The following is a 15,184-nucleotide window of genomic DNA, read 5'->3' as shown; positions in this document are numbered from 1 at the left end:
TTATCTGCTCAATAAAGTTTTTCAGTCAGGCATCCGTACTTAGCTTAGACGACTAGTTCATAAAAAGTTTGATGTAAAAATTCTAGAGGGCACTTTGGACCACTAAAGTGCGATGAGGCGAAAGCCATCACAGCGCAGTGGATCGTAGCTCTCTACTATGGCACCTCTCCCTCTCTTCTTTCACTCCCACCTTCCTCCCTTCCTTTACGGCGTGGTACATGTGTCCGCGAAGAATTATGACATACTCCACCTTTTCTATCCTGTAAATTAATTTCAAATGCAGCTGGTAACTGCTGTACTAGCGCCTCCTATAGACATCTGGGTCCACTTCTATTTGCTGTGTGGTGCGGCGTTCTAGGAAGCGGCAAATAAAAGGCGCCGCACGGACGCCTGGATCGGACGCCCGGCGCGGTCAGCTTCGTATATACATGAATCGTCTGGTGACGTCATGACCGGTCGTGATGGTACATTGCACGCCCCTTATCGAACACAATCAGGATTTTATTGAACGCATCTAAGTTCACCGGCATTCTGTAATTGGTTTATAGGAAAAGACAGACGTAATATCTGTCACTCGCTGAATCTTGCTATTATCCTCACGGTAGATAAGGGGATTTATGAAGAGCGATACACCATCTGGAGCGGGGTACAGTTGGTAAAGCGCTGGGCTGGGGATCCAAAGGATAGCGGTTCGATTCCCGATGGAGACAAAGATTATTAATTTATTTTTAACTCTTTCTCTCGAAAGCGTAACACCTCTGCTGGCAACCTTCTGTCGACAACGATGAGGCATTAAAGGCTTTCGCTTTAAAATCATGCAGAAAATTAGGGAGCTATTTCAGTCCCACGTTATGGATATGACGCAAAGCAAATCATGGAGAAAATTAGGGAGATATTTCAATCCCGCGTTTAAGGGTATCACGCAAAGCATTGATGGCCCCTGCGTTCTGGCTCTCCTGTTGGATGCCCTCTCACGTATATGCTGCTTGCTACTCACTTTTCTGCACTGTTTTGTTCCATGCATCTAACATCCCACAAACTACGTATTAGCATACAGCCGAAAGATACCGTAATATATGAAATATAGCTGACATAGATACATTAGGGCGGTCTGGTGAAAGTGCAGACAAAGCGGAGGAAGCACAATTCATTTGAATAATATTGGTACCGTGTTTGAGACGTCCGGCCCAATATAGAAGTACATTCTCAACACAGTATATCAATACAGGGCTGTTATTTTTCGCCTCCTTAGAAGGGTCCTGGAAGGCTGGACAGCGACCTCGCACTCCTATCTTAAAACAAAACCTCAGTTGGTAACGCCCGTTACCTAAACTACGTCATGTGGTCTGGTGATGTCACTCAACCCGATGAGTAGTCATTCACTTGCCAGCTATTACACTTACATCATCAAAGGTACACGGTTTTTTTTTTTTTTTTACTAGAAACTTACCAACTTTGGTGAAATTCGCTTTCCCGTCGCTGCCAGTTCCATTTTGCTCTCTACGTCCGCCGACTTGATTAGATATTGACATGGGCGCTGGCACCCATACCTTACCAGCATGCAGGCAGAACATGACGTAAGCACACGACATTAGTAGAAGAGAGGCACCTGCCAAAAGCCTCAGCCTCGTTTTCCGGTCAGCCATACGTAATTCAAATTTGGAAGGGGTCCTGCAAGGAAAGCAGATCTCATTAGGTTAAAGCCAGGGAGGGTTAATAAAGAAAGTGCGTGATCTTTCAGCAAAGGGTTATTCGGCAGTATTAGGCAGTCTGCCTGCTATTTCTGCTAAATGCAGGAAGGCATCCTAAATTTTGGGCGCCATTGTGCCCTCCGCATGCCTGCTGCGCAGCCCAATTACGGAAACTGGCAAACAAGCGGTAACTACTCGAGAACTTTCTTCCCTCTCAGTTGTTTTTCCTACAGTACTAGTAGCAATCAGCCTAAAAACGTTTGTTGTCAGCCTATAATCGCCCATATTACCCTCCAATTTGTCAATTCCAGGTTCATAGGTTACGTGTTTTTCCTGCTAACTTCCCGATTACTTTTTTTTGCCAGCTAATTTCTTGCCGCATAGGGTTCGTCTAGAAGCGAATGTAATTACCATGGCTAGCATGCGAGACCATCGACTATCTCCCCGTTGCATTAAATATCCTGTCGATTCCCCCCTCTTTCGTTTAAGACGCCCGCCGGTGTGGCGCAGGGGAAACGGCGCTCGACTACTGTTCCCAAGGATGCGGGATCGAATCCCGGCCTCGGCGGCCGCTTTTCGATGGAGGCGAAAAGCAAGACGCCCAAGTGCTGCGCGTTAAAGAAACCCAGGTGGTCGAAATTTCCGGAGTCCTCCACTACGGCGTCTCCCACAGCATGAGTCGCTTTGGGACGTTAAACCCCACAAACCAACCAAACCAACCATCTTTCGTTTAAAACTAGTATTTGATAAAGTTATCAAGCTGACCCCACCAAGCAAATGACTACAGTCATAAGCGACTCGCAGCAAGCCTGCAACTGTGCCAAGCGGTTGCCCCCATCATGAGGAATCATACTACCGGTACACGCACCCGTAACAGTATTCTGTGGGCCCCAGCCAACGAAGGTTTAGAGTGCATTGAAGCAGCTGACAGGATAGCTCGAGGTCACACATTCTCAGCCCCGTCGCCGTCTACCTTCGAATATTCGTCTGCTGTAACATGCGGCAAAATCATAAATTAACACCGACTTAGTCCATGAAATACGCTGTTCCCCACATAGACTTAAATCGTCAGAAAGCCACTTCATAGCGGAACATGCAAGCCCACACACTGCCAAACCCAGTTCAACACAATAAGATTTGGTCCGCACAATATATACTCCAGAAATGCATGTCAGGCATTCGGAGAGATTTCTGACATCATCCACTGGTTTGGAATTGCTCAGAGCAACCTAAAGCACACAGTTCACAGGAACTCACTCGTGAACAGTGGGAGGCGAAGCTGGCTTACACAGAGCTCCCCCTTCAGCACCAGCTGACTGGTCAGGCCTGGGGAGCTTTGTGAACTGTGTGAGCCAGCCTTGTAATTACTTTATATTAATAAAGTTTATTCCCGCTCTCTTGAAAAACTTGCGCATGCCGATAAATATATAGTGCGCCTTTTCAGTATGTTAATGGGACGCAATGCAAACATATGTTAAATATTTCCAGAGGTCTATCTATGCCTTTGGTTTGTTCCACTGAACATATGTTTGCAGTGAAACGCGGTGAAAAATATTGGGTGCTTTTTCTGAAGGTGAAAAATTGTTTTTGGATAATGATTGCTTTTAGATTTATTCTTTTCTTTGGGGGATATTTAGGCTATGGTCGTTCCTAGTAAGAGGGACACTGCTTTTATTATAGAAAGGAAACCAGCGAAAACAGACTCCTCACCACACAAGTACAGCGGTGTGGTGCGTGTCTGCCTTCTTTGCTTTGGTCCTACGTCTAGTTTCACTGGTTTCCTTTCTATGTAATATGCACCAACTAGCCCAGCAGTTTACTCTCCTGAACTTCTTTTATTAGTTCGCTAAATAACTGAACACGGTAAGTAACGTTTTATGCTTTATAATAGGGGGTATATTGTATATTCAGAACTGGAGCTCGTCCTCCAAGAAGTACAGCCAAGAAACAACTTCCTAAAGAAATTGCAGCGTGTGTTAGAAGACCTGCAAATATAACCACGATAGGCGCAGCGTATCGTAACGCATCCACGCTAACCCGCCTGTAGCAGCCCTTTAGAGCCTGACTAGCGCGCAGCGGTTCATTGCCAATTTGGTACCGACCAAATTACGCAAGTACGCAATGCGCACAGTCATTACGCTAGCATTCAGACCTTAAAGTGTAGAAGAGCAGGTTCTACGCCGGGCGACCCCGCTTGCGCTGCGTTATGAAGTGAAGCCGCCTATCGAGCTGATCTATTTGTGACTTGTACCGTGCGCTACAATCTATTTGTGACTTGTACCGTGCGCTTCTTTCTTGGCTACACTGCTTGAAGGCCGAGCTCAATTTCAGCCAATAAAAAAACTTAGGAAAGTTATTTAACGTATTTATCTAATATTCGAGGTCATTGAAGCATTGCGCCCGTTACTTGATACCAGAAGTACCCCAAATGTATCTCCAGGACGAAATTAAATTCAAACTGGCTAACGTTAAAAAATTGCGGTTATTCTAAAAACGCGGCGTAATCAAAGCCCGTCCGCGCTGCGTTCCATCAAGTCCAGCAGCGTTACATGGTGCAGGCGCCCAAGGCATTGCTGCGACGGAAGAATGTACATTGCTTTTTCAAGTGTACGACGGTCCTTATAGGATAAATATGTCAGATCTACAACTTATACAACAGTAAACGTGATTCAGTATTCTGCGGTCACCTGACATGAAAAAGATGGGTGCGGGGGAATTACTGCAATAATTTTTCCAGAAATAGTTACGTAGTCCTCAACTCTTTCAAGCACTATATTGGAGCTCTTGGAGCCTTCACTGGATATGAAAGCTGTGGGCTCAAGTGTGTTGCAAACGTCTTTAGGTGGAGTCTAGTGGCCACATAATTACAAATGGATATCCCCGCGCTGCTTGCTGCTCGTGAGGGTACGCGGCGACCAGAAATTTCAACCTGGGTGAATATATAGGGCACTTACGTTGTCGTTCAAGGGAATCGATTTGAATCACATTTATGAGATTTCAGGGCAAGTACAGTTCCATGCATTAGGCCCAGTGTAGTTGCTAGTAAGGGTATTGTACGGGTCTTCATCAAAGGCAATAATAATAATTGAACCCTGAAAACAGATCGGCCCTCCCTTTCGTGCAATTACATTGCTCCTGATTTCATACGCTTCCTCTTTCAAAAAAATAGCTGGGGCTTAGCTTTATATCTCGGTAGTTGCGAAAGCAATATTAGCATGGCTACGTTATAGTTAAGCTGTAGTGTAGCCAGTTGTGGCGTACAATGTTGACCGTACGATTAAACCAGGACACAATGTAATGAATGTAATAGACAGCGTCCATTACATTCTATTCGGAGTCGTCACCGGTTCAGGACGATTCAAGAGAAGCGCGACGCGCTCGTCTAGCTGTATCTTGAGCGCGCCGTCGAGCGAAACACTGTTCCCGTTCTTTCTCTGTCTCTGTAGCCCGCTGTCGTTTCCTGGCTTCATCGAGACGGCGTGACTTTTCTTTCTGTTTATCAGAATGCCTAGCGAGTGCCTCAGCTGAGCATGCGCGAGCATTTATATACCCATCGTTCTCCTCCTCCTCCTCCTCTAAACTGCGACAAAAGAGGTGACAGCAGCGCCTCCACTCGGTAGCATCGCGGCTCCAGCTGCAGCACGTCGTGCCTACCGACCGCCGCCATCCGACGACTCAACTTGGTAGCCAATCTCTCGCAGCTGGTATGACGTCATAGTGACGTCATCATATCATCCGCGTCGCGCCGTGCCTGCCGACCGCCGCCACCCCACGGCTCTACTTGGTAGCCCATCTCTCGCAGCTGGTATGATGTCACAGCTATCTGGGGTCATTAAATGTCAAACGTGCCTACCGACCGTGGCTACTAGAAGGGCTCAAAATAGGAGTAGTATTGCTTTCGCAATAAAATCAGGCTGGCTTAATGCAACAATGCACGCATTTGGTGTCAGAGTCTGTACAATACCCAACATGTCAACGGCCAATGCCTAAAGTCAAAAGCCTTTTTTTTTATAGCAGTGACGCTGGATTTTCCTAGCTTTGTATCCGATTTTACCACTTATCTTATTTCGGGATTCGGCTATCGCTGACAAAAAGTGTGTTAGCATCGGAATAACGCATCGTGTCTTTATCACCATTTTCAATACCCAGCTCCCCTTCATGGATCACTGCCTTGTCGTGGCGGAGGGGCTTGCGAAACTCGATGAAGTCGTGAGCTCTGCTGTGAAGGGCCACCCAAGATAGACAGATCACGGCAGAGAGTTCTCACAAAATGTGATTCACTGGAGAAGGTAATGGCAATCCACTCCAGTATTTCCTGCCAAGGCAACCCTATGGCCAGTCACAATACCATTAAAGATATGGCGCCGGAAGATGAGCCCCCCAGGTTGGAAGGCGTCCCACATGTTACTGGGGATGAACAAAGGGCGTTTCCTAGTAGCTCCAGGACGAATGAAGTGGCTGGGCTAAAGCCAAAAAGACGCTCAGTTGTGGATGTGTCGGGAAGCGACCGGAAAGTCCGATGTTGCAAGGAGATATATCACATAGCAACATGGAATGTAAGATCTATGACGCAAGCTAAACTGGATGTCGTCAAGCGAGAAATGGACAGATTGAACATTGATATCTTGGGTATCAGCGAGCTCAAGTGGACCGGAATGGGAGAATTTAACTCCGGCGACCATTATGTCTTTTATTGTGGGCACGAATCCAAGAGAAGGAATGGGGTCGCTCTCATAGTAAGCAGAAGAATGGGCAAAGCAGTGCTAGGGTACAACCCCAAAACGACCGAATGATTTCACTTCGAATCCAAGGTCACCCTTTCAACATATCAGTTGTCCAAGTCTATGCACCGACCACTACTGCTGAAGAAGTCGACGTTGAGAGATTTTATGCGGACCTACAATGCCTTTTAGACCGCACCCCATCATCAGACGTCGTTTTTCTCATAGGAGACTGGAATGCTAAGGTCGGGAGTGAAGAAATATCCGGAATTATAGGCAAGTTCGGTGTTGGCGAGCCAAATGAAGCTGGGCAGAGGCTAGTAGAGTTTTGTCAAGAAAACAACCTGACGATAGCGAATACTCATTTTCAACAGCACAAGAGGCGCCTGTACACATGGACTTCACCGGACGGTCTGTACAGGAATCAGATTGATTATATTTTTACCGGCAGAGATGCAGAAGTGCTATACAAGCAGTAAAAACAAGGCCTGGGGCCGATTGTGGCACCGATCATCAGCTTCTTGTTGCCAAAATTAAGCTTCGATTGAAAAAAACGCAGAAAACCAGAAGGCATTTCAGGTATGATCTGGATCAAATTCCATTAGAATATACTGTGGAAGTGAGGAATCGATTTCAAGAATTAGATCTAGAAGACAGAGAGCCCGAAGAGATGTGGACTGATGTTCGTGATATAATACAAGAAGTTGCTACTACGGTAGTTCCAAAGCAAAAGAAATGCAAGAAAGCAAACTGGTTATCTGAAGAGGCTTTGCAAATAGCTGAGGAAAGGAGGATGGCAAAAGTTATGGGGAAAGAGAAAGATACAAGGTTCTCAATGCGGATTTTCAGAAAGTAGCAAGGAGAGATCAGAATGCCTTCCTGAACATACAGTGCCAAGCAGTTGAGGACAACAGCCAATTAAGGAACACAAGAGCTCTGTATAAGACAATCAAAGATATCAAAGGAAGCTTCTGTGCTAAGCTGGGCGTGATAAAGGACAAACGAGGCAAGGACCTCACTGAGGCCTCAGAGATAAAGAAGAGGTGGCAGGAATACACAGAAGAACTGTACAAGAAGGACCCGAATGTGCAAACCCAACTTAAGACTGTTGTGATTACTGATCTCGAGCCGGGCATCCTGAAGAGTGAAGTTCAATGGGCCTTAGCCAGCCTTGCTAAGAACAAAGCTAGCGGAATTGATGGCATTCCAGCTGAGTTGCTTCAAAACTTCAACCATGACGCTGTTAACATACTGCATACGTTATGTCAGAAGATTTGGACAACCCTGCAGTGGCCACAGGATTGGAGGAGGTCAGTTTACATCCCCATTCCAAAGAAAGGCAGTGCCAAAGATTGTTCCAACTACCGCACTATCGCGCTTATTTCGCATGCTAGCAAGGTGATGTTGAAAATCCTCCAAGGTAGGCTGCAGCAGTACGTAGATCGGGAGCGTCCGGACGTGCAAGCTGGGTTTCGCAAGGGCAGAGGAACTAGAGACCAAATTGCCAACCTTTGCTGGATCATGGAAAAAGCAATAGAGTTCCAGAAACCCATCACCTTCTGCTTTATTGATTATGCGAAAGCGTTTGACTGCGTAGATCACAGCAGATTGTGGCAAGCTCTCCAAGAGATGAGAGTTCCAATTCACCTCATCTATTTCCTCAGGAACCTGTATGAAGGGCAAGAGGCCACAGTCAGAACTGGGCATGGTCTTACTAATGGGTTTCCGATCGAGAAAGGAGTAAGGCAAGGCTGCATACTGTCGCCCTGCCTATTTAACCTATACGCAGAGTGCATCATGAGGAAGGCCGGTCTGGACGGGTCTTCAGCTGGAGTGAAGATTGCTGGAAAACGTATCAGCAACCTTAGATATGCGGATGATACCACTTTAATGGCAGAAAGTGAAGTGGAACTCAAGAGACTTCTGATGCGCGTACTAGAAGAGAGTGAGAAGTTTGGGCTTAAACTGAACGTTAAAAAGACAAAGATCATGGCGTCTTGCCCTATCAAGTCCTGGAGCATCAATGGACAAGAAGTGGAAGCTGTGACAGATTTTCTGTTCTTGGGCTCCAAGATTACCTCGGAAGGAGACTGCAGCCATGAAATTAGGAGACGCCTGCTTCTGGGAAAGAGAGCAATGGTTAGCCTTGACCGCCTAGTAAAGAGCAGAGACATTATTCTGCCAACTAAGATGCGTATAACTCGTGCTATGGTCTTTCCAGTTCTGATGTATGGATGCGAGAGTTGGACTGTGAAAAAGGCTGACCGCCGATGAATTGACGCATTTGAATTGTGGTGCTGGCGAAGACTCTTGAAAGTTCCTTAGACTGCTAGACGATCAAATCAGTCGATATTGTCGACCATAAACCCTGATTGCTCATTGGAGGGTGAAATTCTAAAGTTAAAGCTCAGCTACTTTGGTCATCTGATGAGAAGAAAGGAGTCGCTGGAGAAAGATTTGATGTTGGGAAAGGTTGAGGGTCGCCGGAGAAGGGGTAGGCAGCGAACGCGATGGTTAGATGGCATCCTCGAGGCACTGCAGCTGAAGTTATGTGATGTTAGGAAGATAGTGAGAGACCGGAAAACGTGGCGTGACATGGTCCATAGGGTCACGAAGAGTCGGACACGACTGAACGACTGAACTGAACTCAATACCCAGCTGCGCATCATGAAGTCTTCTCATCATGCACTTCTAGACGTGCGCTTTGAAGTCTTCAATACAAAAATGCGGTGCAATTTGCTCGGAATGTTACTCAGCAGGGCAATCTCATCTGAAGCGTGTTCGGCCTTTAATTGCCTATTTTATCTTAAACTCTTCTATGTGCAGCCTTCTGAATTCTTCTCATAAATACGCAGTGAGTATCAGCCAATGGATTGGGGCACCTTAATTCTCACTTTTCCTAATAATATATCTTGAGTCTTGGTGCTTTTTGGCCGACTCAGCATATGCGGTCACTGAAGTCCTAGGTCCTAGGCGCACCATTATTCGCCGGCTAGCCTTGGCGTTTCCAAAGTGAGCTTTCTTTATTCACAGAAAGCTCAACGGCAAATTAACGACCAAGCAGGCTCTGCCACTTTACAACAGGTCCGGCTCTGGGCCGCCAAGGTGACCCTGGAGCGCATGCTATTTTTCCCAAGGGATGCTGCAAGTTTAACATTACTTTCTGATAGAGTTTTTCGAAACACGACATCTTAGCGCGGTAGCGATAATAAGACCACCTCAACCACATATCTGATGTCGCGGGCAAAATATTCTGGGCTAGAAGTTTATGCGAAATATGAGGTTTATAACATTGCTATAGTAATTCGTTGCAGCAAAGACGCATTATTTAAAATATGTGACCATTGAGTAACGGCAAAGTAACGTGCGGTACACTTTTATCGTTAATGGTAACGTGTTGTATTTTTTGTAGCTAACGTAAAGCGGTAACGCTTTCCTTTTTTAGCTTAACGAGTGACGTACCTACTTGCGTTTGTTACGGTAATGCCAACAACACTGTTGAAGGTAGAGGGCTATACGTTGCGTAGGAGTTTTGGGTTGGCGGGAAATCCTTACATAAATTTCGAGCTTTGCTATTGGTTATAACAGGTGTTAAAAGTGAATGCGGAGATCCTGCATTTTATTTTTACGTGTACAACGAGGCGGGCTCTCTGGTGGATCTGCCAACTCAGGGTTCTGCGCACGAGCGTTTTTGTCTCTAGCTACTAGATGCTGTAGGGGGCTCGGACTGGCCGAGTGCGGCAGTCAAGAGCTGCTACAAGCACAGCCAGTTCGATTTGTGGGCTTGAGGAATCTTTTCTTGCTGTGCGTATCGGTTAGCTACGCCGATTGCGAAAAGTTCCAGCTTAGTTGAGTCATGTACTCATCTGTTCTTCAGTTTTCTGCAAATTGCTTCAGTTCCAAGTCATTTGATTACCTAGTCCTTCAAGTAGCGCACCAATGTCTGCCACTCTGTGGACCCATTAATGGGCGACTTTACTGATAGACTCCTTGCCTGGATTCACATGCGTTTTCATGCCTAATCCTCCTGAACACCTATCGGTTATGTGCCTTAAATACGTATTGCGGCAAGAGTAAATCCCTTGTGACTGCAAGAAGTAACGTCGTCTCTCCTGTTTTCATACTACCGTGCAAGGCGTAATTTGTAGTCAGAGGCCGAGGGCCTCGGAATTTTAAACTAACACGGCTCGAATGGCGGCGCCCCTTCGTTCATACGCGCTAACAAGTGTGAAGGACCTTGTAGTGCTCTGCGAAAAAACTTACTGCTTCTTCCCGCCCTGCTAGAAGCAAGAGCCCGTGTAATGTGCTATGTCAGTGCATGTTAAAGAACTCCAGGTGGACAAAATTACCGGAGAACTTCATTATGGCGTCTCTTATAACTTAAGTTGTTTTGAGATGTTAAACCCCACAAGCCAAACTAACCAAATGTAGAGTAGCTGTAAGTATGAAATGTTCACGGGCCTACCATGTTGTTGGAAGGTGCGAGCAGTCTACTGTCGTGACGTTTACACAGAGAGCGTTCGCTTTCCGCGAGACGCATCATAACTCTTAATTTGGCTCCATTCCTCAGCTTGTGTCGCTCTGATGGTGGCGGCATTGAAATAGCATACATGGGTACGGATAGACAGTGGCCTGACAAGAATGTGGGAGAAATAGTGGCATCGATTGCTTTTGAGTTTGTATACAAATGTCTGCTAAGAGGCAAACGTCGTGAGCTCTAAATGGAAACTGGTGTTAGGAACAAAAAGGAGCTGTATCTGTCACACATCAGCCGAAACTCCTTAGCCGTGCTGTAAGGGAAATGAGGAAGGTGGGAGTGAAAGAAGAAAGGAAGAAAGAGTCGCCGTAATGGAGAGGTCCAGAAAAATTTCGGCATCCTGGGATATTTCACGAGCACTGATATCGCACAGCACAGGAGTGAATTTTCGTTTCGCTTCTATAGAAGCATGGCCGCCGTGGTCGGGGACGAGGCCGGGTACTCCGGTTCAGTAGCCGAGCGTCCTAACCACCGAGCCACAACGACGTGTTCATGAGCAGACGCAGCAACACAGTTCTTGTTGTTGCTGCGACTCAAGAAAGAAAAGGACACACTGGCCTGTCAGCTGGCTCTAGCTGAGCCATTGCTATTACTCAGTGCCGACAGAGGAGAATTAAAGGAGATAAAGGAATAAAGAAAAAGACGCACGTCGACACAGACATAGTACGCCACCGAAGCAGCGGCGAATGCAATGAAAAGATGTGCAAAAGATACAAATATACCGGTGGTAAGAGCCTCCTAGGCAAAGGGCGAAGGCCCTTAGGTTCGCAGGCACCCGCAGGAATACAGTGACAAACTTGGATCTAAGTTTGCAAAAGCGTTTCGAATGGCTGCAGCCTAGACCGCCGGTATATCTTACGGTGTTGTGCACGGCAGTGTATGAACGTGTACAGCCATCCTTGAAGACAGAGCAGACGCCTTAGAGAGCGATGAGCTCCTTTCGTTAAATCTAGTTCCGAGCCCGGATGTTCAAGTTTTGGTCCCCAGATGAAGCAAAATCAGAGCCCGGATGTTGGCTGTCTTTATTTTGATGTCGCATCAATGTCGATGATAACTGGAGCAAGAAGCGGTACAAGTTTCTATAATGTAAATTTGTTTACAGTACATCAAAAGCTCAGTATATGTCACACTTCTCAGCCGACACGTGTGCTGCACCATAAGAAATAGGAGGATGGTGGGAGTGAAAGAAGGTAGAAGAGATGTCATAGTAGAGGGCTTCGTAATAGTTTCGACCTCCTGAGGATCTTTAACGTGCACTGACCCCGCACAGCGCAATACATTTGCATGTCGCCTCCATCAAAAAGTGCGCCGCTTTCAGTTTCGAACCCGGCTGCTTGCATTCAGTACCCATGCATTTTAACCACTGATCCACAGCGCAGGGAATGCTCGCTTTAATAATCAGTTTAGTTATATATCCTAGATTTTGCACAACCCGTGTGCATTACTAAACAGCGATTCGTTTTGTACACCTCGCACCTCTCTACTACCAGTGATTCGCCCGCCACGGTCCTCTGAAGCTCGCATCCCATCGCGGTTTCGAGGATCAAACGTCATCTGTTCGAGCCGCTCGCACAAGTTAGGATGCAGCGCAAAAAACAATTCTGTCACATGGTGCCGATTTGTTTGATACGACTCAAAACTTTATCTTAAACGAGTGGACCACAATTTTGCCACCGATGGGGACTGTAAGCGGCAACACGCACGCACGCACGCACGCACGCACGCACGCACACACACGCACACACACACACACACACACACACACACACACACACACACACACACACACACACACACACACACACACACACACACACACACACACACACACACACACACACACACACACACACACACACACACACACACACACACACACACACACACACACACACACACACACACACACACACACACACACACACACACACACACACACACACACACACACACACACACACACAACACACACACACACACACACACACACACACACACACACACACACACACACACGCACACACATTCCAGGTGGAATATAGTTACACAGAAGAAACGAGACTAAGTGATAAGCTTGAAAAAGAGTGGAATTCTAATGATTGAGTGGATTTTCAGTGGTCAGACGGTTAATTAACACTACTATGTTGAATTACTAAAAAGAGTTCGTGAAAAAATTAGGGAAAAATTTCACAATTGGCGAGTGATGGATGCCTGTTTCACGCAGGATAATGCACCCGCTCACACGGTTCTATCTGTCAAGCAGTTTCTGACCAGCAAAAACATTACTGCGATGGAGCATCCTCCTTAATCACCTGATTTTGATTCATGCGACGCGTTTTTACTTCCTAAAGTTAAATCTTGCTTAAAGGGAACCCATTTTACCTCAGTTTAAGAGGTCCAGGCAAAAACGAAGAATCTCCTGAAGAGCCTTCCAAAAATATCGTTCTAGAACTGTTACCAGCAGTGGCAGCACCGTATGCAGAAGTATGTGAATGCTGAAGGCGACTAGTTTGACGGTGTTAATGTCACAGAGAACTGATTCTGTAAGCACAATAATTTATTGAACCTGTCTCGTTTTCTGTGTGTCTCATCGGTCTTGGCATGGTATGTAATGCAGCGGTGGTGGGGGACCTCGGTTAATTGGTACTAGGGAATCAATGGCATTGCGGAAGATGGACCAGGTGATGAACTTTATTGTATGGGTGGTCACATGGTAGCTAAGAAATTATTTGCAGCGTTGCAGCTGCGATCACGTGGCTTGCATGGCCGGATTATCTACGGTTCAAAGGGTTCAAGGGAACCGGGCCCACCATTCTCAGGGCCCCCCCGTGAGCTAACAAAAATGGCGTGGACCTCAAGGTTTGGTCCAAAAATAGTCAAATAATCAATGATCAATTTTCTGATTTTCTATGGTTAAAATTATCTATTCGTCGCATCGTGTGCTCAATTCCAAAGCCAGCCTCACATTTTGCCAGTAAACATACAAAGCTTTGACTCTTCCAAGTGGATGAAAAAAATAAAAATATTCTTAGCTGGTTCTAACTCATTTAAGTCGGTTTCAGCTGGTCCCAGGTGGTACTCAACTAGAATTAACCACTTTCAGATGCCTACCAGTTGGAATTCAGTTGGTCCCACTTGGCGGTCAAGTGGAGTGACCTGTTCTAGCTGGCTTTCAGTTGAGAGTCACGTCATACTATCTGGTAAACCAACTAATATCTGTCATTACTGCTGTTGAGATGTTGAGATCAATGCGAGTTTATTCATTTGAGCAGCAGTGAAAGTTGTGACTAAAGCGATGAATTCTTAGTTAGAAATTATTATTGCTCATTGCTGACAGCCGTCTTAGTAATTTGTAGTTGCTGAGAGTATAGAGACGCGAGATTCTCAGGCGGCTCAACGCTGAACATCTCATCAAGAAACTATCCCAGCAAAGGGCTCGAAAACGCGCATAGAAATTTGAATACATCTATTCACTTGCCTAAAAGTGTAATGAAAAAACAAAAACAAAATCAGACAGGTTATGCGAATACACGCCCCATTTAAAGTTGAATTCCTGTGAAGTATTTAAACCTATATTTTCGCCATTGTGCAAGCATGTAATATTTCTGGAAAAAATAGGACGACGACTAAGCGGTCTTGTAGACACGATAGCACGGCTTAAGTCTTTACCCTATTTTAAAGGAACGTGCATGTATGCGAAAGAGAATTGGCATGGGGAGGCGGCAAAGAGGTACCCTTAACGCTGTCTGATAATGAACTCAAAGGCTGACCCTACGTGTCGACACCCTTTTCGGTACCACCGTATTTTTTCGACCACCACCTACGGCGGGGGCGACCTCTCGGTGCAGTAAGTTGCATTCACCATCTCGTAAAATGTGAATTTACTATGTATATTGAAAGCAGAAAAGGATGTGCTTCCTTCTGTTTTAAAAGTGGAGGTTATGTGCAGACTGTAAATATACTGGCTTTGTAAATATCAACAATCTGTAAAAATGTACATATATATTGCTGGTCATTAGAGTGTGTTAAAACTTTAATTTTGTGTCAGTTCGGTAATGATATCATTTTATACAAGAGGCGCTATTTCGGAAATGTTTAGCATCCCGCATCACGACAGCGTTAGTAGTCTAAATAATATTTGCCGTATTGTGCGTCACCGTATAAAACATAATATCACAGTTTCTGTCGAAACGCTGCCTTTTACTTTTAATTTAATTTTAATTTTAGGTTTTTTA

This window comes from Amblyomma maculatum, chromosome 2 (assembly GCF_055883805.1).
Source record: "Amblyomma maculatum isolate TAMU_Amacu chromosome 2, ASM5588380v1, whole genome shotgun sequence".
NCBI lineage: Eukaryota > Metazoa > Arthropoda > Arachnida > Ixodida > Ixodidae > Amblyomma > Amblyomma maculatum.
Note: the sequence above shows the minus strand (reverse complement) of the source record.